Source organism: Quercus robur, chromosome 8 (assembly GCF_932294415.1).
Source record: "Quercus robur chromosome 8, dhQueRobu3.1, whole genome shotgun sequence".
NCBI lineage: Eukaryota > Viridiplantae > Streptophyta > Magnoliopsida > Fagales > Fagaceae > Quercus > Quercus robur.
The window spans coordinates 17,428,182-17,454,156 of NC_065541.1; the positions used below are offsets into that span (position 1 = coordinate 17,428,182).

At 34.0% G+C, this 25,975-nt stretch overlaps 1 long non-coding RNA gene across 1 annotated transcript; it reads left to right on the forward strand.

Moving 5' to 3' along the window:
* The first annotated feature begins 551 nt into the window (after positions 1-551).
* On the forward strand, positions 552-12,027 carry LOC126694832 (uncharacterized). Its single transcript, XR_007645895.1, has 2 exons — positions 552-929; positions 11,771-12,027. It is a non-coding gene; the product is annotated as an uncharacterized LOC126694832 (long non-coding RNA).
* Positions 12,028-25,975: the final 13,948 nt, after the last annotated feature.

The window sequence follows — 25,975 nt, forward strand, 5'->3', positions numbered from 1 at the left end:
TTGCACATTACCTTCCTCTTTCTATCTTTCTTTCTCTTTCTATTTGAAGGTAGCAGCGATGTCAGACAACTTACCTGAAGTTTCGAAATCCATCACCGAAGAAGCAATGCGGGACTCTCTTCCTCATGAAATCCTAACCCACGTTTTCCTACGCCTACCCATCAAATCCATCATCACTTGCACCTCTATCTCCAAAACATGGAAATCCCTCTTTCATTTCCAGTTTTCCACTCATCTTCTCCACTTCTCCAACAACAACAACCTCCTCCTCTTCAGACTCTGCCCTAAGCCTCTCGCCAAAGCAGTCAAACAACTGAAACGAATCGGAGACGAAAAAGAAGCCTATGCTTTACATTGGGACGACAATACTAATTTCCACCAATACACCAGCTTTGACGACTTCCCTTTCCATGGCGAAAGCGCTACTGGAGAACTCAAGAAATCAGATTTCTCTACTTTGTTTGATTTGGAGGATGAGGTCTTCCGTGAGATACCGCTGACTAAGCATTCCGCTATGTTATATTGGAGGTGGGTATCTATTATGGTATTTGGGAATTCCATTGCACCTAGGTATGCTCTTCTTTGATATATGGGTGTTGAAAAACTATGCAGATGCGTCATCATGGACCAAAATTATAAGTTTGGATGCTCAAGCGCCCCCACAGGACATACCAAGGCCATTTCATGGTTTTTACAGAAAGAAAATACCTTGTGCAAAAGCTTTTAGGAAGATTGGCGAGGTTATATTGGAAACATATAAAAAAAGGCTTGTCTCGCGAAACCTTGAGACCCAAGAGGTTAAAGACCTTGGGATTACTGGATCTAAGTTTAGTTTTGTTGATCCTTATGTTGAGAGTCTAGTTTTGCTAGACAAACCCGACCTTGCAGTTACTTACTAAGGGAAAGTAAGAGGAACAACAACAGGCAAGGTGCATTTTATTTCCATGCTTATTTTTAGGCACAATTGCACTTTTAGTTCCTATATTTTGACGTTTTTCCATTTTAGTCCCTACATTTTATTTTTTCCACTTTTAGTCCCTAAAACCAATTTACGCTTTCCGTTTTCGTCCTTTCCGTCAATCAACCGACGGAAATAGCTGAGGTGGCAGCCGGAGACATTAAAATATTATAAAAAATGCCACATCACCTATGACACATCAGCATTTAAATTTAAAAAATTAATTTATTAATTTTAACTAAATAAAAAAAATAAAAACAGAATTAAAAATCAAAATTCAGCTTAATTAAGATTTAAAGAGTACAAACTCAAAATCTTAATTAAGGTGAATTTCGATTTTTAATTCTGTTTTTATTTTTTTTTATTTAGTTAAAATTAATAAATTAATTTTTTAAATTTAAATGCTGATGTGTCATAGGTGATGTGGCATTTTTTATAATATTTTAATGTCTCCGGCTGCCACCTCAGCTATTTCCATCGGTTGACTGACGGAAAGGACGAAAACGGAAAGTGTAAATTGGTTTTAGGGACTAAAAGTGGAAAAAATAAAATGTAGGGACTAAAATGGAAAAACGTCAAAATGTAGGGACTAAAAGTGCAATTGTGCCTTATTTTTATAGTTTTCCGTTTTGTTCTTCATATATACTTGGCATTCATTATGAGTTAGAGATGAATATATTGCTGATTGATTACCTTAATTGAGTGGATTTCTATTTATGATAGATAGCCTACCAAGGTCGTGCTTGCTGTCAATAGCATGTATACTCAACTATGAAAAAACCAAGTTGTTTGTGTTGATTATCAACTTTTAGCACGTTTATTTATTTAGTGGTTGAAAATTGATGAGTCCAGAAAAATCATTAAGGCCGCCCATTAATGTGGACGACCTTGCATCATTAGTAGACCATCAAAGATAATTGCTCAACACATTCAATAACGACCATCAAAGGTCTTAAACTCTCATCAAGACAAAAAATGTTACAATCAAGGTAATAATCACCCTTATTTATGTACAACAACTACCTAAGTCACCTATAAAAGGGATAATCGGTCTCACTAGCGAAGGTATGTCAAAAACTACTACAAAATACTACAAAACACTATCTATATTACTATATACAAAATATATGGACTGATACTAACTTAAGCATCGGAGGCTCCCCCACCGGGCACAACCCGGTGGTCTTTTCAATCTATCTCTCTTTTATCTTGCAGGTCCTACAAGATCGTCTAATGATCCGAATTGAACAAGTGACCCAACTGACGATTTTGGCATCATCAGTTTGGCGCCGTCTGTGGGGAGATTAGTCATCTAGCTCTTCCTGCAACAAAAGGGTCGCTTAGTCGAAAATTTGCAAGATCTCCTCCATGAAACCCCTTTCATCATTGTCTCTTTCAGGGGATTGTCATTCTTCCCTTATGTGGGAAGAAATCAAGAAATACAGACTACAAAGGATCCTAGAAAGGTCTAGGAAAACTACCATTCCAAGCGGCAGTGGCTGAAATCAGAGAAAAGTGGTGACCAATAATGTCTTCGACGCAAGTTAAACCCAAAGCATGACCATAGTTGCAATATTTGGTGAAACTAATTGATGACAATGAGATCACCCGAAAGCATCTCAAGATCGAGTGACTATAGGCCATCTCCTTGGTCATTGTCAAGTAGCAAGTGCGCCGTCAAAAGGAGCACTGAATGACCTTTGGAAGGAAATATAGAATTTTCATCTCCAAATTTCTAGAAGCAACCTGGACGAATCACAACAGCGTGACCCAATTCTTGGGTCTTCAGGTCAGATGAGTTATTTTTATCTCATTATTTGCAAACAGAATTTAAGTTTATTTCATGCTGCACTACCCTCAAAAGACACCTATGCATCAAGGAGTTAAAGAATTAACGAAAGAAATTACTAGACACTTTTCTTTCCTTGAAAGGAAAAGGCTAGACAATAGAATAGCATTAAGTGTTAATAAAAAATTAGCTCGACATTAAGGCTAGACAATAGAATAGCGTTAAGTTTATGTCATGCTACACTTTTCTTTCCTTAAAGAATTTGCTCCACGTTAAGTGTTGATAAAAAAATCTACGGTAGTCAATAGAATAACGTGAATTAGAATTAATCAATTTGAGGAAAAATAAAAATATAAACCTAGAAATATTTCAAGAAAAAATATACTAGCTTTAAAATAGCCTTGATTGATGAATTTAAGATTCCAATTTTGGGTGTTAAAGTCTGATTTGAACAGCTGTACAATTGTGAGGATTTATAGCTACAGCCTATGCACGTTCAAAGAATACAACATGTATATATATATATATATATATATATATATATATATATATATATATATTATATGGCAAGGGAAAAGAGAATGTAAAGAGGTCAGACACCAAAGAATCTCACCGTTTTCTCTTTAATATACCCCACCATTAAAGCCCAAATATAAGTCAAACATTATGACCTTGATATCATTATTGTGGCCTGTAGAAAGCTTTATTTCCTACTATAACTAAAACAAACCGTTTGTGTCCTTTTAATGGTGTCAAATTAATGGTACACTAAAGAAGGAAAATAAATGGTACACAACATGCTGATAATATCTTGGTTAATATTCACGGGTAGCAAAGCTGTATCGTAGGGTCATCCCCCAAATTTATATTTGTATTTATTGATGACAACAGTAAAAGATAAATATAGAAATAGAAAAGTATACGTTATGTACGAGTTATTAGTTTGTCAATTGACCAATGACACATTCTTTTTCAAAGAACAATCTGAAAAGATTTATAATAAAAAGAGCATTAGGAGTAAAATGCAAAAATGGCCTATTCGGCCCTACACACAAAATAGTTTTCAAAGTGAATGCAAGGTGGGACTAGGATTGAAAGACCCAAAGAATTACAAACTTCAGTTCTTATAGAAATACGGCAATTGTTAAGCAAAAATCATTTTAAAAAATATTATGAGATTTTAAATGTTGAAATGTTCCATAATAGAACATACCAAATTTACTGTTCAAACTTTTCCATGTACAAATACATGTTGCTTTGATTTTGCGAATGGAGAACTTAAATGGTTCCTTCCATCTATACATGACCATGCCTTCTAGCAACGTTCAAAGGGAAAAAAATGTGGGACTCTCAACAGTTTCACACTTTCCACATGTATGATTCAATCAAAGTGGCCATATGATGCGTCCACAAATCCACCACATGGTTTCATGGAAACTTTTGTGGTCTCTATATATTTGAGCATCATACTTTCACAAATTAAGCCATTATTTTAGTGCTCGGAATGAATTAAATTACATTTTCTTTATGTTATGCAAACGTGCTACGGTATATTATGCTAAAGACTATGTTATGGATGTATCAACCGCCCATAAGCCACAACAAATTTTATGTACTTGTGGTTAATAACATTTGTGAATTTTATACTTGACAAGGTTGCTCCAAGTCTAACACTTTGCATAGTAAAAGTACTAAACTATTCACTAGTGTAACTAGGCTAGCTTGATTGTACCTATATTCTTAAGAAATTGTCAAGGAGAACCTGCCAAGAAAAATATCAAAAACCCTTAAGTGGAAAAGGGTAATACAACCAAAGGTTATGAAAATTCCTTTGACATCACAAATGGGGAGTCAAGCCCCAATTGCTTTGAAGCCAATGTCAACCCACCAAAGAAGGGCTCGTTGAAAAGAAATCAGCTTAGAAGGGTACCCAAAGTACTACACACACACATCTAAATCACTTGCCATGTGAACAAAGTGGTTCCAAGCCAAGTATGCCTGTTCTAAGATCCTTGCAAAGGTGGGCTCAGATATTCAATTTCTAGAAAAAGTCCCAAGGCAAACAGGTAATTAAACCTTACTCATTCTCTCTCTTGTTAACTTAATCTTCAAAACTTGATTTTGATGTGTGTAATGTATATATCTTAAATTTAAGGAATTGCATAAGTTACCAACTAAATGCAAAATGAAACTAAGGTAGACAGTCAAAAAAAAAAAAAAAAAAAAAAAAAACAAAGGAAATCCTATACTTTCCTTTAGTCTAGCTCTATAATTACTGAGACTGTAAGAAAGGTGAAGTCAAATTATTTTTAAAATATGCCATGTTGAGACACTAAAAAGTGGAATCAAATATCATTATGGTTTTACCATAATAGTATTGTAGGACGTGATGAATTGCATTATTTAACAATTCAACCCTTTCTATCCTTTAAATATCTGCAACAGTTTGTTATTTTGATAGTTAATTACTTATATAATTTAGTAAGGTCAAAATAGAGAAACTTGAGGTCTAGAATAAAAGATTCGCTACACCATTTAAAAAAAAAAAAAAAATTCATGACCGTTTCTCTAGTTCATATCTTACCAACTTATTACACATGCTATCACAACATCAAACACTTCTTTTTATCTTAAAATCATTTTTGATATACTTTGGACACTTGAGTATCCAAAATAATGGACATATTAGCTTTAACTTTGACACTTTAAAGAAGCATATAGTTAGTAGCTTTAGTCTTCATATATCATAGTATACTTTTCTATGATTCACATTTAGTTCACTTCGTCAAAAGATATCTATTATAGTTCAACATGCAATTTGCCTATTTGGATATTGTCATTCGTAACAAAATGCAGCAAGCATTATTGAGGTGACTCATTTTGAGTACACAATTAAAGCTAAGATTAAGCCCCAAGAAAGAAATATACGGGTTCAAACCATGACAGATTATTCATTTGGTTATCATCAAACAAAGGACTGCACCCTTCATGTTTGAACGAGGACAAACCCTTTGGTCGTCTTCAGATACTATGGACAACAACGATAAAAGAACATAGGATGACCTTCGTCCTTTGATAAATGAAATATAGCCTTGGAATGACCTTGAAGAATTACCACAATGTGGCCTAGTTCTCATCTCTTCAAATGAATGAAGCAAGAGAGATCTAGGCCTTCAACATGAAATATCATGTTAAGCTTAACAAAAAAAAAAAAAAAAAAAAAAAAAATCTCAAAGGAGGAGAACTCGGCAAGGAGACTCCAATGGTAAAAAGAACGATGTACGTGTCAAAATAACTCATCAAGAAGACTACAACAATGAAAAGATCGAGATATGTACACAATAGTATCGTGATTTAAGGTCTCTTGCCGAGGTAACTCATTCATTTCTTTCTTTTTAATTAGCCATGCCATATATTAGCTTATTATAACAAAGTGCAAATCAAACTTGCATGATTATCTACAAATATGTATATATAGAACATGTCGAAAATATTGCTACAAAATTATTACAAATATCACAATTAATATGGCTGTATATATTCTTAGTAGCAAATGTTTCATCGTCATGAGTCTGAGAGGTTCTATTAGGTCTCCTAAACTTAAAATGTTAGATGATCATGTTCACAATATGGTCATGATTTTAAGTCTCGATAAATTTCCTCTATCTCCGTCAACTCACCAAAATCTTTTTAAATTGCTTTGAAAATTATATATGGTGCAAGCAATTAACAAAGACAAGCTTAAAGAAGCATGTAGTCAAATAGCTTCAATTCTTTTTATATCATAGAATACTTCTCTATGATTCATATAGAATTCACTTTGTCAAATGACATCCATAATTGTATAGCATGCAATTGCATATTCGTACATCGTCATTCCTAACAAAATGTAGCTAGCACTTTTGAAGTGACTTAACCGTACAATTAAAGAAAAAAGATGAGGATGGCCATAGTTGTCAAAGCACCCCAAAAAAAAAAAAAAAAAAATTGAAGCAAAAGAGATCTAGGCCTTAGACATGAAGTACCATGTTCAGCTTAAAAAACCTTGAAAAGAGAAGAGCTCGTCATCTTAAAAAAGGAAGAGCTAGTTAGGAAGATCCCAACAATAAAAAGATTGGGGTATGTGACAAAATAATATCGTCATTTAAGGTAACACATTTATCTCTGTATCTTTTATATTCGTCTATAAAAATTTACACCTAGTAAGGTTTCATGCAAAAATATATGCATTGCTAGACAAATCACGAAAGAGGTAAAACTCTAGGATGACAAGGAAATAAGAAAAAGGTCCACCTAGGCTATTGGTAAATTATTTTTTATATATGAATTGTTCTAAAATTCTTGTTTAACCAAGTCTTGGCAAGTGCATGTGCTACTTAATGCAGATATCAACATAGCCTCAAGAAGGTCCAAAACGACATAGCGTAAAGGAATCTTTCCAGCAATAAGTGACAAGATTCCTTAAATGGATATAAGTCATCAAAAAATGGCTAAGTGATAAGATTCTGCCAAGACGAATGTAAATCATTGGCAAAGCCTAAGTGACAAGATTCCTTAAATGGATGTAAGTCACCAAAAAATGGCTAAGTGATAAGATTCCGCCAAGACGGATGTAAATCACTGACGAAGCCTTAAATGGATGTAAGTCACCAAAAAATGGTTAAGTGATAAGATTCCGCCAAGAAGGATGTATATCACTGACGAAGCCTAAGTGACAAGATTCCTTAAACGGATGTAAATCACTGGCAAAGTCTAAGTGACAAGATTCCTTAAATGGATATAAGTCATCAAAAAATGGCTAAGTGATAAGATTCTGCCAAGACGAATGTAAATCATTGGCAAAGCCTAAGTGACAAGATTCCTTAAATGGATGTAAGTCACCAAAAAATGGCTAAGTGATAAGATTCCGCCAAGACGGATGTAAATCACTGACGAAGCCTTAAATGGATGTAAGTCACCAAAAAATGGTTAAGTGATAAGATTCCGCCAAGAAGGATGTATATCACTGACGAAGCCTAAGTGACAAGATTCCTTAAACGGATGTAAATCACTGGCAAAGTCTAAGTGACAAGATTCCTTAAATGGATGTAAGTCACCAAAAAATGGCTAAGTGATAAGATTCTGCCAAGACGGATGTAAATCACTGATGAAGCTTAAGTGACAAGATTCCTTAAATGGATGTAAGTCACCAAAAAATGGCTAAGTGATAAGATTCTGCCAAGACGGATGTAAATCACTGACGAAGCCTAAGTGACAAGATTCCTTAAATGGATGTAAGTCATCAAAAAATGGCTAAGTGATAAGATTCTGCCAAGACGGATGTAAATCACTGACGAAACCTTAAATGGATGTAAGTCACCAAAAAATGGCTAAGTGATAAGATTCCGTCAAGAAGGATGTAAATCACTGACGAAGCCTAAGTGACAAAATTCCTTAAACGGATGTAAGTCACCAAAAAATGGCTAAGTGATAAGATTCCGCCAAGACGGATGTAAATCACTAACAAAGCCTAAGTGACAAGATTTCTTAAATAGATGTAAGTCACCCAAAAAGAAAAAAATGGACAAGATTCCGCTAGACCGATGCAAATCACTAACGAAGTCTAAATGGTGAAGCTCCGTAACTGGATGTAAGTCACCTAAAAGTGGCTAAGTGACTAAAATTCCCTTAGACGAGTGTAAGCAGACAAGGATTCTCACACAAACGTGACAACTAGAAAATGAATGAAAGAAGAAGCATTGAAGTGATAAAAAATGGTCGTCCAAAGAAATTAGCTTACTCTTCAGCAGTAATAAAAAATGATCGTCCAAAGAAATTAGCTCACTTTCAAGATCAAGCTATGATCCCTCGAACATCCAAAAAGACCTTCAAAAGGCATATACTAAGAAGTCATCGCAAAAATACTACCATTCTTAAAGAAGAAAGTAGTTGAAGATAAAGAAGCCTGAATCTAAACAAGTCAAGAATATTCCCTAAGCCTAACTAGCATAAAGCAAAATCAGACTTGGGAATGGGGGGCAACTGATGAGTCCAGAAAAATCATTAAGGCCGCCCATTAATGTGGACGACCTTGCATCATTAGTAGACCATCAAAGATAATTGCTCAACACATTCAATAACGACCATCAAAGGTCTTAAACTCTCATCAAGACAAAAAATGTTACAATCAAGGTAATAATCACCCTTATTTATGTACAACAACTACCTAAGTCACCTATAAAAGGGATAATCGGTCTCACTAGCGAAGGTATGTCAAAAACTACTACAAAATACTACAAAACACTATCTATATTACTATATACAAAATATATGGACTGATACTAACTTAAGCATCGGAGGCTCCCCCACCGGGCACAACCCGGTGGTCTTTTCAATCTATCTCTCTTTTATCTTGCAGGTCCTACAAGATCGTCTAATGATCCGAATTGAACAAGTGACCCAACTGACGATTTTGGCATCATCAAAAATTAATGGGACTGTGAATTTCATGTTTCTTGCCACTATAAATTAGATTATATAATAGATAGATGTACTCAACTTTTTCTTTCTTGATAATGTTCTGGCGACCTCTTTTAACGTCATGTTTTCACAATTGCATTAAATGTTCTTCATGATCTCCCTGGATTATTAAAAATGTATTATTAATACATTTTTCTTAATCTGTCAATTGTGATCATAGTATGCTAAAGATATTGCTAGTACATTTTAAATCTTTAATTGCCTTATATGACATTCTTCTTACTGAAAGGATTCCCATACCACCATATTCATGGGAAAAGTAGCTCATCAATAATTATTTCTTGCTTTGGGTGGTTAAGAATTGAAAATAACTTGTTTACAAACCTCTTTTTGAGCTTATTTTGTTATCACTTTTTCCTTAGCATCGTTTGAATATTTTTATCCCAATAAAGTGGTTATGCTTAGATGTATTTTTTTGTTGACTCCATTTTATTCCATTGTTCATCTTTTTCTCTCTTTTAATATTTTGTGAATGAGTTAGTATAATTTTTTACACAATTGTTTAAAGTAGAAGTTAAAATTAACTAGTATAGACCCTTATGCAAGAATTGGGGTCTCACATTGGCTTTAATGGGATGTAGTTCAATGTCTTTGCAAGTATGGTAGTTTTAATGGGATATTTTTTCTTTGTCAGAATGTCGTCTCAAACTTACAAGATTTGGTTACTACTGTTTCTATAAATGTATAAGCACTCGTGTTTGGTAATTGGTTTTGCCCCTATTGTAGCTCACTAATGAATATATTCATTTATTTGGAATGGAAAATCCTAGAAGTCCATAGATAGTTAGCATCTTTTTAGCCTTTTAATTTTATGTAATTGAAAACGTGTTGGTGGACAAATCAATCCTTGATTCATAAGAGTGATTTATTAATGTAGCAGTGAGGTTGGTGTCAAAAATCAAAAGTTACAAACCCCCCAAAATTTAGGTGTTTTGCCTGTTTGGGTGGTTGTTTCTCTGCTATGTAACTTTTGCTGATTGGATGCAGCAACTGGCTGTAGGCTTTAGAAGCCTTTCCCTATAGTCATACCTCTCAACCCATACCAACCTGGTGAAGGTAAATCTCAATCCATAATCGTAACAAAACTTCCCCCCCCCCCCCCCCCCCCCCCACCCCCCCAAAAAAAAAAAAAAAAAAAAAACCTGCCAAGAAGCTAAGTTGGAAACTTTTCTCAATGATTTATAATACTGAAAATTATTTCATCTTATATAGTTGATGACATATTTTGTTTTTGTGTTGTTTCTTTTACAAAGAATTTTGTATATTTCTACTCTTAGTTTCTTTTGGAACACACGTCTTCTATTTATGATTGACCTTTGTTATTTTGCTAAATTTCTTATTACTACTAAAAAGACACAGAAAGAATTGAAAATGACTATTGCTTGCTTGCTTTGTGTGGTTAAGAATTGAAAATGACAGTTCCTCAAAAAAAAAAAAAAAAAAAAAAAAAAGACTTGTTTATAAACCTCTTTTTGAAAACATGCTGATGGACAAATCAATCCTTGATTCATATCAAAAGAATGCAATGAGATCTGTGATAATTGTGATTGTTTCTTGGCAAGAGATGGTGGTACTATTTGTGTTTTTTGGACATATTTTTCTTATTAAGGAGTATGCTAACATTTGCATCTAGTTTTTTTCATTGTTCCCCCATTTAGCTGGTTGTGCCTCTACTTTGTAACTTCTCCTAGTTTGGAGGCAGTCATAGGCTGTAGTCTTGCGAAACCTTTTTTACTTAGACATCCCTCTCATTCATACCAATTAACTTGGTGATGGTGGAATTCAATCCCGAAATTTTTTTACCAAAAAGCTAAGCTAGCACCTTTTCCTCTGTGATATGTATTGCTGAAATTTATTTTCATCTTAAAACAAGTTAATGTAAGTTTTTTTTTTTTTTTTTCTTCCTATAAACAATTTAATGTTCTTAGTTTTTTCTTTAGGTCAAATTTACGTTTTAGAGGAGGGTTAAATATTTCTCTTAAACAATTTAAGAATGAGGGTGTTATGAATGAAAAGAATATATGGGTGATCAATTATTGTTGAGCAAGGGACAGCAGCCTACACATAAGACACATTCAACACTTAGAGATGTTTTTTTTTAATCGAAAAAAACCCTTAACTAACAATCAGGGATGTAATTATGAATTTGTGTCAAGGGATGATACAAACTTGGACTCAAACTTGTGTTTTGTGGTGGTCTAGTTGGCTTTGGCTTTACTTTGAAATGTTTGTTTTAGTTGTGTGATATTTCTATTCTCTGATTTTCTTTGGGAGCATTGTGTCTTCTGTTTACAATTGTCTTGTGTTAAGTAGAAAAATATCTTCTTATTATATAATTTTTGGCATGGTAACCTGCTTAGAACATTTACCTCTGTCCCTCATTCACCTTGGTGGACATGTTCAGGTAAAGGCTTGGAGTATTTCTTAATTTCATTCTGAAAACCCACAAATCTCGGTGTAGGTTTTTTCTACATTGTTACTAAACTGATTTTAAATTCTTGCAGGACGCTGAGGAATCATGGATGCTAATGAGCTGTACATAAGTAACAAACTTTAACTCAGTGAAAGAAAAGAGTCAACAAAGTTTCTTGGTGTTGTGTAATTAGTATTGGCATTAGTTATTATGTCAAAATGGATTGTAGTTATAAATTTAGAGGAGTTTATTTTGTTAAACTAATTTGGGCTACACCACTCTTATGTTAGTTTTTCCGGATGATGTGAAGTTTTGTTTCAACGTGTTTACAAAAATGATTAAGCACTATATTGTCTGCCATGCTTTTATTGTGTGTGTGTGTGTGTTTAATTTCTCCTTTTTCAGTGAATTAGATAGCAGTTACATCTATTCAATGGGTGTAAAGGTATCTATGGAAAAATTCTATAAATCTGTCTTTTAATTTTAGGATATGTACATCTAAGATAATAGTAAGGATTGATTACATGTTACACCCAAAAGCTGAGCAACTGCTGTCTGAGCTGCCCTGGGTGAATCCAAATACCAAATAGTGAGGTTTCTTTCGTTGAGAAAAATTAAGTGTTTGATTGTTGCTGATGGTGAATACTTCAGATGGATATGTGAGTAGGTTGTTCTGGTTGGCTATTCACACACTTGTCCCTGGGGTCTTCTTGTACCATATGCCCAAATGACTGCTCTTGTTTCCTGAAGAGAAGAAGCCTAGTTTAAAACCTTGGCCTGAGGAAACCAAAGTTTGGACACCTCTAATCGATTGCCTGGGACTATGGTGTCAAGTGTATCTGCAATGCAGAATTTCAAGAAAGTTGAGAAAGCAATGAGACAATAAAAGAGAGTGGGAAGAGCAGGTATCTCCATTAACAATCCCCTTCTTTTTTGGTTGAATGACAGAACCTTATTCAGTCCGAATTATAAAAGTAGTTAAATGCTGCTTCCAGCAGAGAACAAAAGTTTTAGCACTTAGCAACTGCAAGGTAATAGAATTGCGTGAACAAGGACTTAAATTTACAGTCTATCAGCTCTTTCATAACAATTTTAGAAACAAAGACTTGTTATTGGAGGACTTAAATGGGTTGTAAATTCAAGTCTTATGTCGTTGTGAATGGTGATGATATTAGAGTAATGCGGAAGATATTCATCAATAACTTTATATTTCTAACAGCACTTTCTATTTTTTTTTCTAACATTTGCAGTCCGAATTCAAATCTGTAAGTTAACTACTGCCTCTTTTGTTTCTCAAGAGAAAAAATAAAGCTACTACCTCCTTATTTCATTGCATTGTACACCCTTCTTAATAATAAACCTCATCAGCAATTGAATAATTAATTTATAGCGTCAACTTGTTGATAATTAATCTTTATTAAAAATAAATTAAAGACTAATGGCGCATAGGATTGTATGTTGCATCGCATATCACACTAATGTGGACTCCTAATCCAGTAGGAATAGGATTTAAAAGCTAAAAGATAAAAATAAAAATTATGATAGCATATACCAAACCAAAATCGCATTATCGAGTATTAATCATCTTCATTTGTTAGCTCGAATCTTTCCATAGGCACAGAGTTACAATCCCACACGTATCAAAAGGACCATAAAATAAAATGTGGATTTTCTTATTAGGTTCTGTGCGCGCTAATCTTTGATCTTGGAGGGGAAAAAATTTGTATTGGGCTAGTACAAATCCCACAAGCCCAAAGCCTATCTCAGGCTGACTGACCCAATACTGCAAATTTCAGGTAACCTCTGCATACGTTATCGAGCCCAAAGTTGTTGAACCAAGCAAACTGTTGTCACCAATTACAATGAGTAATTCAATTACTTAGTTATTATTTTGTAGTTGTTGAAGTGCGATCAAACACATTCTTTTCCTCATTAGTTTGTAAGTTTTTTGTAGTAGTTTTAGCATTTTTCAAAATAAAAATAAATATGTATGTATATTTATATTAATAGTAATTTAACCAAATCATTATTAAGTGAATGAAAAATGCTGAAGTTACAACAATTATTTAAAAAAAAAAAAAAAAAAAAAAAAAAACTTACAAACTAATGTGGCAAGAATATGATTGGCGACACTTACAAATATATGATGTTTGAATCAATTATTTTTTAATTGGTGATATGTCAATTAGTAAAGACTATGCAGTTGAATTTATAGTGTCTTTAGCATCACTCAAAGTGAATTAGTCATATATCTTTTTAGAAGAATTAGTCATATTAAACCGTGAGAATATGACTAATTTTTCTAACCCTACTCAACACACCTATAATTAATACATACTAACTTGTAACCCCAATGCATATACATAGATATACTTAAAAGATACACATTAAGATACATAGTACAATAATCTTACATATATAATTTAAATATTATTGATAATCATTGTTTTTTTTTAATTCTTTAAAAAGTCTTCTAAGAATGTTATTAGGTAGAAAATGTAAATTGTCCATTTTTAAATATTTTTATGTTCATTAATTCTAGACTCTTTGGTTTTTGTACACAATAACTCACTTGAATGGATATTTATGATATGGTCCGACATTTGATTCCAAAATTAAGAAATAAAACTCTCTCTAAAAATAAATAATTAAGACACATGGTGCAAAATTGGACTTCAATTGTAGAATCTAATTGGATTTTTTCTAAACTTTACCTATTAATATATGTTATTTTTGTGCCAATTGAATTGTTTTTAGTTATATAAAAAAAGGCTCATTAATATAAAATCATTCAAACTCTCTCTCTTCCTCTAATTGTATATATAGTGTTAGATATAAGATTATTTTTTTATGATTTATTTATATTGGACTGCTCGTTTTTTACTCTAAATTAACTCATTTGGCACAAAAATTAAAAAACTTTGATTAAATGAAACACGTGCCATAAAATTAAACTCTAATTGAAATCCAATTTTTATACTGAACTAACTAACTTGGTTCAAAATTTTAAAATTTTTGATTAGATGGGACACGTGGTACAATATTAGACTTTAATTGAATTCCAATTTAAAATCTATTTGAATTTTCTCTCAACTTTACTTATTAATATATATATATATATATATATATATATATATAATCTTAAATTGTTTTTAGTTCTACAAAAAAAAAAAAAAAAAAAAAGGCTCATAAATATAAAATCATTCAAAAATTATGTTTTTTATGGTTTACTTATATTGGACTCCTCGTTTTTTACACTAAATTAACTCATTTGGTACATGTGGTGGGCTTTTTTGTGATTTTTGAGCTGGACTGCCTCCTGCTGTACTAAGGACAAAGTATTCTAGATAAGGGAGTTGAGACCGGTCTAGTTGTAACTCACTTTGATCCGGCTTGTGCACAAACTATGCCCCATTTGCCAAAAGTTTTGTTCACATGTCCATGGCAGGCGGAGCTGCTTTGGATGAGTTATGGCAAGCAGATGTGATAATAATAATAAAAGAAAGCACTTTTTCCATTAGATAGAGTAAATAAATGATCCCTCAAATAAAATGATAATCACAACGATAAGAAACACCTTGTAAAGAAAATGATGGAAGTAAATAGGGAAGACATGAGTTATCAAAGAAAGAAAAGATCAATCCATCATGCCAAGTCATGTTGCAAGACCAAGACCAAGGAGGTAACCATTTTTTCTCAATCTGAATAATCTTTTGGGAAGATCCTACCGTAGAAATTAATCACTTTGAGGGATACGGGCCTGAATGGCTTGTGCCCAAAAGAATCATTTGCCTCTGGCAGAGAGTATGTCTTTAGAGGGAGAGAAGGGATTAACCTATTAGTGCATGCCTGTTATTCTACACTCTCTGTTTCCTCTTACTGATTCCCTCTTTTCTCACTTTTTTTATTATTTCTAATTCTTTTCTTTTCGTCTTTCAACGCTTACCCATCTAACAAGTTGTGATTCTCTCTTAGTAGTTGCTCTTATTGTTCTGCCAATCTCCCATTTTTCATGTGCACGGCAAGGGTCTTTTATATACTGCCTGTCGTGACTGGCTTTTTACCATTTTAGCCTTTACCTTTGTCTGGTCTAGGTGTCCTTACCGACCATCACTGGTTTGTGAGCTGACCAGCTACCATCACTTACTTGTGCTAGCTGCACCACTCCCCATTACTAGACAAAGAAGATTATTTTGTTTGCTTACTCATTGTGGCATTCCTACCTGCTATGGTGTGGGTGCTCTCTCTCTCCTTATCCCTCATGGCATGCACCAAGTAGCTCCAGCTCATCCTTGCTTCTTTTGGGTAGTATGTCATCCTAGTAGGACATTTCCCCCCAAAAGAACTTAAGCGGAAACCCCAGAATAGGTTTTCCACTCTCCCTTCCGTCAGACCATACCCTCTTACCTCTGACCCATGACCCACCATTTCTTATATTGGCTAGGTACAAGTTGGTGATATCTAGGTCTTGCACGTGCTCAATTTCTGCATATGTCTAAAACTTGCCCGCTGCTCATGCGTTTGCCGTGATCTGGAGGCTCGTTTGCACATTCTACCGTCCATCCTTAACTTCTTATGGCGTGAGCTTTTTTCTGATTTCCCATTCTTTATGGCCTGCTCCCTTTAGAGGCTGGACTTTACTTGATTGTGGGCTTTTCTTTTTTCAGCCAACTCTTTTTACTCCTTTCGCAATCTTGCTACCATTTCCTGCCATACCATTCTGTCATTCTTGCTGTGATGTTATTTAACCCAAGCTTGCTAGGCCTCTTTGGGTCTGCTTATTCTTCTCTCAATGACTCAATATGGTCATTGGGCTTTTTATTACATTACTTGTGGGCTCTTTTGTCCCATTTATTTTCTCTCGAGAATCCTTAGCCCATTTACTTTCCTTAGACTTCTTTGGTCATTTTTCTAATTCTATGTTCCCATGAGCATTTACTAACTCCGTTCAGCTTCCCTAGTCCAGTTACCTTATCCTTCATCCTTGGGGCTCATGGCCTTTTCATTAGCCCCATACTTTCTTTACTTGCATTACTTCGGGCTTGCTGTGACCTATTCTCGCTTTTCTACATCACATACTGCCCATGGGTTTGTTACTTCTTTCTAGGCTCCTTTAGGCCCGTTTGCTTCTTCAAGGCCCATTTGTTTATTTTATGGGCCTATGATCCATTATTCCTGTCACTTGGGCTTAATGGTTTTTCTATTCACTCCCTAACTCTTCTCTGCCCATATTGTTGGGCTTCTTCCCTCTACCAGGCTTCCTAAAATGAGCATCAATAGTACAAAAATTAAAAGACTTAGATTAGATGGGAGACATGTTGCAAAATTAAACTCTAATTGAAATCTAATTTTTACATGGAATTAATTCACTTGGCGCAAAAATTTAAAAACTTAGATTAGATGGGACATGTGGCACAAAATTCGACTATAATTGAATTCCAATTTGAAATCTAATTGGATTTTCTCTTAGCTTTACCTATCATATATATATATATATAGAGAGAGAGAGAGAGAGAGAGAGAGAGAGAGAGATTATATGATTTTGTTAATTGCTCTTTTGAACCTCTCCTTGTATAAAAAAATAAAAATAAATATCTAACTTATTTTCTCATTTCATTTCAATATCAAATTAAACTTTTGTTTTTTGTTTTTTTGTTTTTGTTTTGGTTTTTGTTTTTTTTGTTTGTTTGAAGCAATAATCAAATAGTTTGTATTGATTTGACACAATGCTTAAGTTTGTGAGGTTATAAATTTTCTTAGGTTTGATTAGTGCATCAAACCAACAAAAATAATATTATAAATATGTTGCTATTTGTATTGATAATCTTATAAATTTAATTTACTATTATAATGTTTTTTTTTGGAAATACTATCCAACCTGTGGGTTTAGCCTCATTCAACTTGATCTACATGGGTAGGGTTAGACCCCTATGATGGGTTGTGATTTTTCCAACTCAACCTTAGTGGGTTGGATTAAAAAAGTCCATCAACCTGACATCACTCGACCCATGCACACCCCTAATTATTAGTTATAGACATGACAAGTTACAAAATTATACAGCTTCCTTTGTTCTGTGTGAATAACTTTTACTGCGGAGTGTTTTCATATGTTTGACTCAGACCTTGAGTCGTCGTCACACTGTTTCTAGCCAAAGACATTAACTCTAGGAATATTTTTCTTTGTTTAGTTTTTAGGTGGCTATCAGAAGTTTAGGTGAGGGACAAGTCCACTTAATGCAGTACACAACTAGAGCCAATCTGGTCTATTACTACGTTTTCTTGATTTCCAACAAATAACCGTTTGAAAATGTATAAATTTAAGGAGGCAAAGTATCGTTATCTTTTTATACACCATTTTCAATAGCGTTGTAGAGAACTCTCCTCAGAAAACATCTCTCTTATTGTCTCTCTACCATCAATTTATATTAGTGCATTTAGATTAATTTTAGATTGTGCAAAGTATACTTTTTAAAAATTCGAAAGCCTTACTAAGTTTTGATTAGGGTCCATTTTGCCTTGCGCGGTAATCAAGGACAGCCCTAGGCCTAAGCCATTATCTAGGATCCCCTAAAAGAGGAAGGCTCTCAGAGGGTTGAACAAGTGATATATATACATATATATATATATATATATATATATATATATATATAAAGGGGGAAGGGGACACGCTGCTGAAGAGAAGGAGATGGAAGCACAGTAATATTGTAAATGGAAATAATGTAAAGTACTTGAAAGTAAATAGCTTGAAAATAAATAACTTGAATGAAAGAACAATAATAAGGCGGTAGAACCAGCCAAGCAGTATAATTCAAAGTAAATAAAAGCAATAGTTCAAAATAAATGAAAGCAATTTAAAACCATCCGGTATGGCGGTAATCCGTCCAAGGTGGTGGTAACAACAAGTAAAGTAATGAACATAGAACTGAAAATACTTGTTATTGAAAGTAGGATAAACACTTACAGTAGTAGTAGTCAATACAAGATCTCAACAATTATAGGTTAACAATTACAAAGCTTGAACTAGTCCTAGTTACAAGGTTTGTAGGATTACAAAGTTTGTAGTGAACAAGGATGAACAAGGTAGTAGTAGTAGAAGTAGGGTGAGTTCTCTCTCTAAGAAGGCTAGTTCTAAGGGAAGAGAAATCAGAAGTAAAACTTGACTTGAAGCCCCCTCAAACTTAAGGGACAACCCCCCTTAAATAGGCAAAATTTCGGAGTGAACAGTGTCATGAACAGTAAAAGTGAACAGTGATCTGTGAACAGTAATCCGTGAACAGTAATCAGTGAACAGTAATTAGTGAACAGTAATCAGTGAACAGTGTTTTTTCCACTTTTTGAAATAAAAACTTCTGAACTTTTGTCTTTCATTTGGTCCAACATGTCAGGAGAAGCATGGCAAAAGGCAAAAGGCAAAAGGAAAGCATGCTAAAGGGAAAGCATGCATGTCTCCACCAAGTACCAAGATGCACTTTCTTTTTCTAAAAAGACTTCAAAGGTGACATTGTTGGTCAAAAGGAAGCATCATATCTTCACAACCATCATGGCTTGTGTCTTTCAATTCTGAATATTGTAATAGATCTGGCCGTTGTGTAGGCTAGACAAATAGTGGCCGTTGTGCAGGCTAGACAAATAGGAGAATCAAAATCTTCCGCAAAATCCGAAATATCATGAGTTAGTTCCGGATTTTCCGCAACATATTTGTGAATGAGAATAAAATATTTTGGCTGTTGTGCAAGCCAGACAAATAAAGTAACACCAGTCTAGAAATAGTAGTGACCTCATCAATCAGTAGAGGGAGCATCGGAGGGATAACCATCAAAAGGATCAAAAGGTCCTTGTGGAGAATCACATACATGCTCATGGTAAATAGCATACTTATTACAGAATCCACAATATAAAATTGGCTCAAACCTTGGAGTTTTTCCTGGGATGAGGAGACTGTTTAGATTAGGATGATCTTTTGTTTGTAGGTGAACAAAGGCATCAGCATAGGGTTTGGGGCCAAAAACAGCAATTCTTCCTGTGCTTCCTATGAAATGATAATTTTTCCATAGATCATGAGCAACTTCTCGAATTTGATTATTAAAATAATTTCTCCAGCATTTTGCAAGAACAAAAGGATCTTTAGAGGACAGTTGAGAATTTCCCTTAAACCATGGCCCTTGGTGAGTATAGCCGTTAATGAGAATGAGATGCTTTGAGGGTTTAACATTCATCCAGTTATCTCTCTCCCATTTTGGTAGAGTGCTCCAGCATCTAATAGTAACAAAAGGTCTTGTGGAAGAGTTTTCAAACCCTTTAATAGCATTCTGAATGATCTGTGGAAGTTGACTGGCCTGTTTGTGACTTGTCAACTTTACAAACCGAACAAAGCCATATTCAAACATTTGAGAAAGCCAGCTAGAATTAGGATCATCATCATCATCATCTGAATCTTCATCAGTGAAATACGAACCATCATCAAAATTAATAAGGAGACCAGGAAATGGGTGTTTCTTTTCATATACTCTGAGACTGCTCCCAAAGTGGTCTTCCCATTCGAGAAGAATAAAAACATTATCACCTTCGTCTATTTCATCAGGGTGAGGAATAGTAGCAGTAACAAGTTTTCGGAAATACTTGGACCATAGGTCAAAAGACCTAGACATAGCCTTGCTATCCAGAATACGAGATTGTAAATCTGAAGGCAAGTTGGCAACAGCACTTCTTATCATGGATTGGGTCTTAAGACTCAATCTAGCATAATCAGTGCCCATTATAGTCTTTTTATCCATCGAATGGATTTCCTCTTTGCCAAAGAGTTGACTAATGTAGGCTTTAAGACGGCTCACAAGAGCCTCATTTTCTGAAACAGGGTTATTTTCTAGAACAAAGTCAATATTTGAAGCAAGGCCATTTTCTGGAATAGGGTTACCAAAATGGCTCATATAAATCTCATTTTGGACAGTAAGGTTAACAAGGTGGATTTCAAGGGCTCTAAGGGTTTTGTGAAAAACATTACTATGGTTTTTGGTAAAAGCAAACAGGAGGTTATCAAGAATGAATTTAATAGAATCTGGTAATTCTGAATAGGTTCCATTGTGGAATTGTAGATTTTTTGATAGAACTTCCTGTAAAGCAATTAGTATATCACCATTAGAGTATGTCACCTCTGCCGGGACATCTCCTTGAAGGGATGTTGATCCACTGGGTTTTACACCAGAAGATGTGCCTTCATGCATTTTAAAAGGTCGTCCCGCTGGGAACCTTTTGTTTTGAGAATAGTCCTGTGCAGGAGCTTTTCCCTTTTTCTTTTCCATAATAATCCACTTACTAGTGGTATAAATATGAGTATTATTATTCCACTTATTATTTATCCACGCATCATCAACCGATTCCTGCAAAGAAGCATTAATATTGTTAGGATAATGGATAGTTTTTAACATTTTGGTGTTATGAAAATTACCATTAACATCATCAGAATTCATTATTAGTTCTTGAACAAGTTCATTCATGGGAGAGTCTTTCTTATAAGACAGATTATCAATATCAACTTCAAACTTTGAAGCAAATTTGAATTTTACTTTCTGTCCAAATGGATCAGTAGTAATTCCATCATGTTCAACAAGAAAGGGATACAAAGCGTTAATAAATAGCAGACCAAGAATCACTTTATCAGTCATATTTTTGACAAGAACAGAAGGAATCTTGAAACAAGCATCATCACGGCACACCTGGGCATTATTCAATTCATACTTAATTTTCATTTGAGAACCATTAGCAGAAACCAATCTTTCAGTAGATTTCTCAAAATATTTTAAGGGAATTAATCCTTCTTGGATACAGTTCATATCTGCACCAGAATCAATCATAGCAATAACAGTGAAATGATAATAAGGAGAAACAACAATTTTAACTTTTGTAAACCATTTTGGAGGAAATAATTTATTAACAAAAGCAAGTTGGGGATTAGTGAAAGTATCAGGAGTACCTTTATCAGAAAGAAGAGCCTGTTGACTGGAATCATTTCCATCACTGTGCTCATTTTGTTCGTTACTGGATTTATTAAGATCTTTACCAAGTTTTAGCATTGTCAATTCTTGTTTAAGATTATGATTATCACTTTTCATGCTTTTAAATTCATGTTTTAGTTCATTTATCTCTTGTTTAACAATATGGATTTCATTTTGGACATCATTAACAGTTAAGTCTTTAGATTTCTTTTTATTAAATCTTTCCAAAGTTTCTTCAAAACTTATGGTTGATTTTGGTTTTTTACCAATTTCATCTCTTATCAAGTTTTTCTTAAACCTATCCAAATAATCTTTCTGGAGTTCAGGGTTTTGAATTTGATTTATTAGCTGAATTATCAGTTTTTCATCTTCTTCACTTTTGGTGAGAGCATTAATAACATTGCAACAGGAATCTCTACAACCAATTTTAATATTAGGAGAATCAGAAGAATCATCAGCAGATTGATAGCAAGAATCAGATGAAGAAGAAAAATCATCTTCCAAAGAATCAGACGGAGTGTTTGATTCAAGGATTCTGAATAATTCTTCTTGCACATTATCATCAATGTTTAACATGTTGAACTTGTTTTTTAACTTACCAGGTTTTTCTTTACAATCTTTACTAAAGTGTCCAGGTTTACCACAGTTAAAGCATTTACCTTTACTTGGTTTTTGTTTAACATGTTTTTTAGAAACATTTTTCCTCTTAGCATAGAAATCATTAGGTTTAATAAAGGTATTTCTGTATTTTTTATGGCTTTTATCATGTTTTTTACTTTTCTGCCTAGAAGGAGCAATAGGAGGCAGACCATATTGTTCACAAAAATTTCCCATTTCATATTTAGCTTTTCTTTTATTCTTTAATTGGTGTTTTAACAATTTTTCATCATTGCACATATTAATACCAAGTTTTTTAATAGTGCTAAACATATCACCATCAGTTAAATTATCATAATCAATAGAATCATTTTTACCCATTAATTCTTGTTTTACCTTATGAGCAAAGATAGGAGGCAGATCGTCAATAAACTTTTCTTTCCAATAAGGCTTATGGCAATCTTTCCGGAGCATCACCCTGGAAGTAAAAACATCTTGATACCATCTGTAATCAGACATAGTTGGACAACTCAAATTATTTAGATAATCAGAAACACGGGATGAAATATTGGATGGAGTACCAACAAAATGTTTGAGAATGGTATAAATCAAGGTATTAACACCATCAGGAATACCACGACCAATACTTTCATCAAAAATAGGCAAACCTTCTTCATTCTTTTTAACAGCATGTTTAATAGACTCTTTGGATTCTTCAGTGATGTATGAATCCCACCATCCACGAAGAGTACCAGAAAAACCAGTAAGAAGCAAGTTAACAATTTCAGGTTGATCAAGATTGTGGTTGTTTTGATAAGCAATGCCAACCATAGACATGTGGCTCATTTTATTAATGATTTCCTGTTCAAACAAACCATCAATATTCCATTCATAGAGTTTATCAGCAGAGACAGAAAACTGTGTTTGAAAAGATCTCTCTTCAAACTGCATATCAGGAGGAGTAGGTTTTGGATACCAATTTTTTGTAAAAGACATGGGTTTGGAGTTCCCAACAAATCTTTTAATTTCTGGGAAATCATTATCAAAGATTCTTTTTGCAGGAACAGAAGAAACAGTATCAGAATCTGTATTTTCATCAGAAATAGTTTCTTTTTGGGAAATAGTGAGAGCAGTTGGAGTTCTTGTAGAAGTACTAGTACCTTCAGATTTAATCTTTAGATTAGAAAGCATTTTGTCAACAATTTCAAGAGTCTTGGACTAAGAGGTTTTAAACATAACTTTTTCTCTTTGACTGGGTAAATCAATCAAAGGCTTCTCAGTTTTAACAGGAATAGGTTTTTCAGAAACAGAAACAGATTTTTCAACAAATTTTTCTTCAATACGGTCAAGCTGTTGACCAATAATATGCAAAGATTGATTAGTAAAATTGTTTTGTTCAATAATGCTAACAATAGGAGTTTGATCATCAGCAATTTTGAAAGGAGAGGCTTTCACTTCCTCTTTCGTCACTTCATCTTTTTTTGTAGTTATCAAAATTGAATCAAGAGGAGGATGACTAGACCTAACAATGGTTTTATCAATCTTAACAAAATTTGATTTCTTTATCACATTCAAATGTTGTTTTGAAACCTCATTATTTGGAACATAATGGTTTTCGAGAAAATCAAAAAACAAAATATGTTTTTTCAATTGATTCATCATTTCCAACCATTTTCTTTTAACACGGTCTTTATCAGACTGAGCAAAATTATCTTGGAAATATTTTCTCTTGGTTTTGTTTGAAGCAAGCATAAACTCATTGTACAAAGAATCCCAATCAATTTCAAAATCATCATTTAAAACAGTCAAAACTCTTAATTGATTTTGGTAAACAGGAGGAGTTTCAATAGGAGATTCAAAATCAGATGGGGTAAGAGAAACAGTATCTTCCTCATCTTCATTAGCAGTTTTACTAAATGGAGTGGAAGTCTCAGGTTTAGTTGAATAGTAAACAGAGCTAAATTGGGATTTATCACTTGAAATACCTTTTAGCTTTAAATCAGAGGACGTTTCCAAATTCTTTTTCAAAAATTCATTGATCTCGCGATCTCTTTTTGAAATACTTTCAAATCCAGCAAAGGAATGTCTTCCTTCGTTGATCCTCAAAGGTGGATTGTTTTGAAAACTTATTTTAACAGTACCATCAAGATATTGTTGAATATGGGTGAGATCAAGCTCATCAAAAATGGGTCTAGTAGGAGGGGTTTCTTGTTCTAGCAACCAATCCTTAGGAAGATTAACATCTTGCCATTGAATCATTTTTGGAACTTGGATTTTAGCATCAGGAGTTGAACATTGAATTAACATGGTTTTACCTGAAGGTTCTCTAGGCATTAAAGCACAAGGATTCATTTGAGTACTCATTAGTTTGTAATAAATGCGATAGATCAAAGCAAAAGGCTTACTACCCTCTTCCATGTAATATCCAGATGAAGCAATATTCAAAGTTAAAGCTTTAACAATATTAGGATCATCCAAAGCAAGAGTAAGATCAGGATAACAGTTAAAATAAACAGGACCATCATACAAAGAAGCAGTAATCATTCCAAGAATGCTATCTTTAAAAATCTTAAATCTAGCATCTCTTAAACACATAAGAACAGAAGCATTAATGCCCTTTCGGGTAAGTGGTTTAATAGCAACTTGAACCATACCAATATGCAAATAACTGAATTTTTTAGCAGCAAGGAAGTCATTAATATTCTTTTTAGTAAACAAACAGCATTTTTCATGAATTCTTGAGATAGAGAAAATTTGTTCAACAGTTCTAGCTTTGTAGGCAGAATGAAAAGTACTTTCAACAAAACTAGTTTTATAAATGGTTTTAGTATCAACTTTAGGAATAGTCCATTTTCGAAAATCAGGGATCACCTCATTATCATCAATAGTGTGATCTTCTTCATTTACAATATCAGGAGGACAACTAGTCCTGGAGCTGATAGAGGAGTTGGATCTCCACAACTTATCCATACTATCCTAGGTTCAACACTCAGTTATCATGTTTTTCTCACAACCGTTGCATTTCGTAACACATACCCTAATCAACCTCATACCTCTCATGCCCTACACGCCCTCTCTTGGCTCAAACGGGCCTTACAGCTAGGTCCTAGGAATTGACTTTACAACTAGGGTGGCGCCAACGACGGTAAGAAGGGAACACAACAACGGAATATCAAGCGTTCGGGTAGACACAGACAAGAAGACAAAGAACACAACCACACTACCACCGGCCAAAAAAGAGTGGCTCTGATACCATAAAGGGGGAAGGGGACACGCTGCTGAAGAGAAGGAGACGGAAGCACAGTAATATTGTAAATGGAAATAATGTAAAGAGCTTGAAAGTAAATAGCTTGAAAATAAATAGCTTGAAAATAAATAACTTGAATGTAAGAACAATAATAAGGCGGTAGAACCAGCCAAGCAGTATATAACAAAATAATTCAAAGTAAATAAGAACAATAGTTCAATGTAAATGAAAGCAATTTAAAACCATCCGGTATGGCGGTAATCCGTCCAAGGTGGTGGTAACAACAAGTAAAGTAATGAACATAGAACTGAAAATACTTGTTATTGAAAGTAGGATAAACACTTACAGTAGTAGTAGTCAATACAAGATCTCAATAGTTATAGGTTAACAATTACAAAGCTTGAACTAGTCCTAGTTACAAGGTTTGTAGGATTACAAATTTTGTAGTGAACAAGGTAGT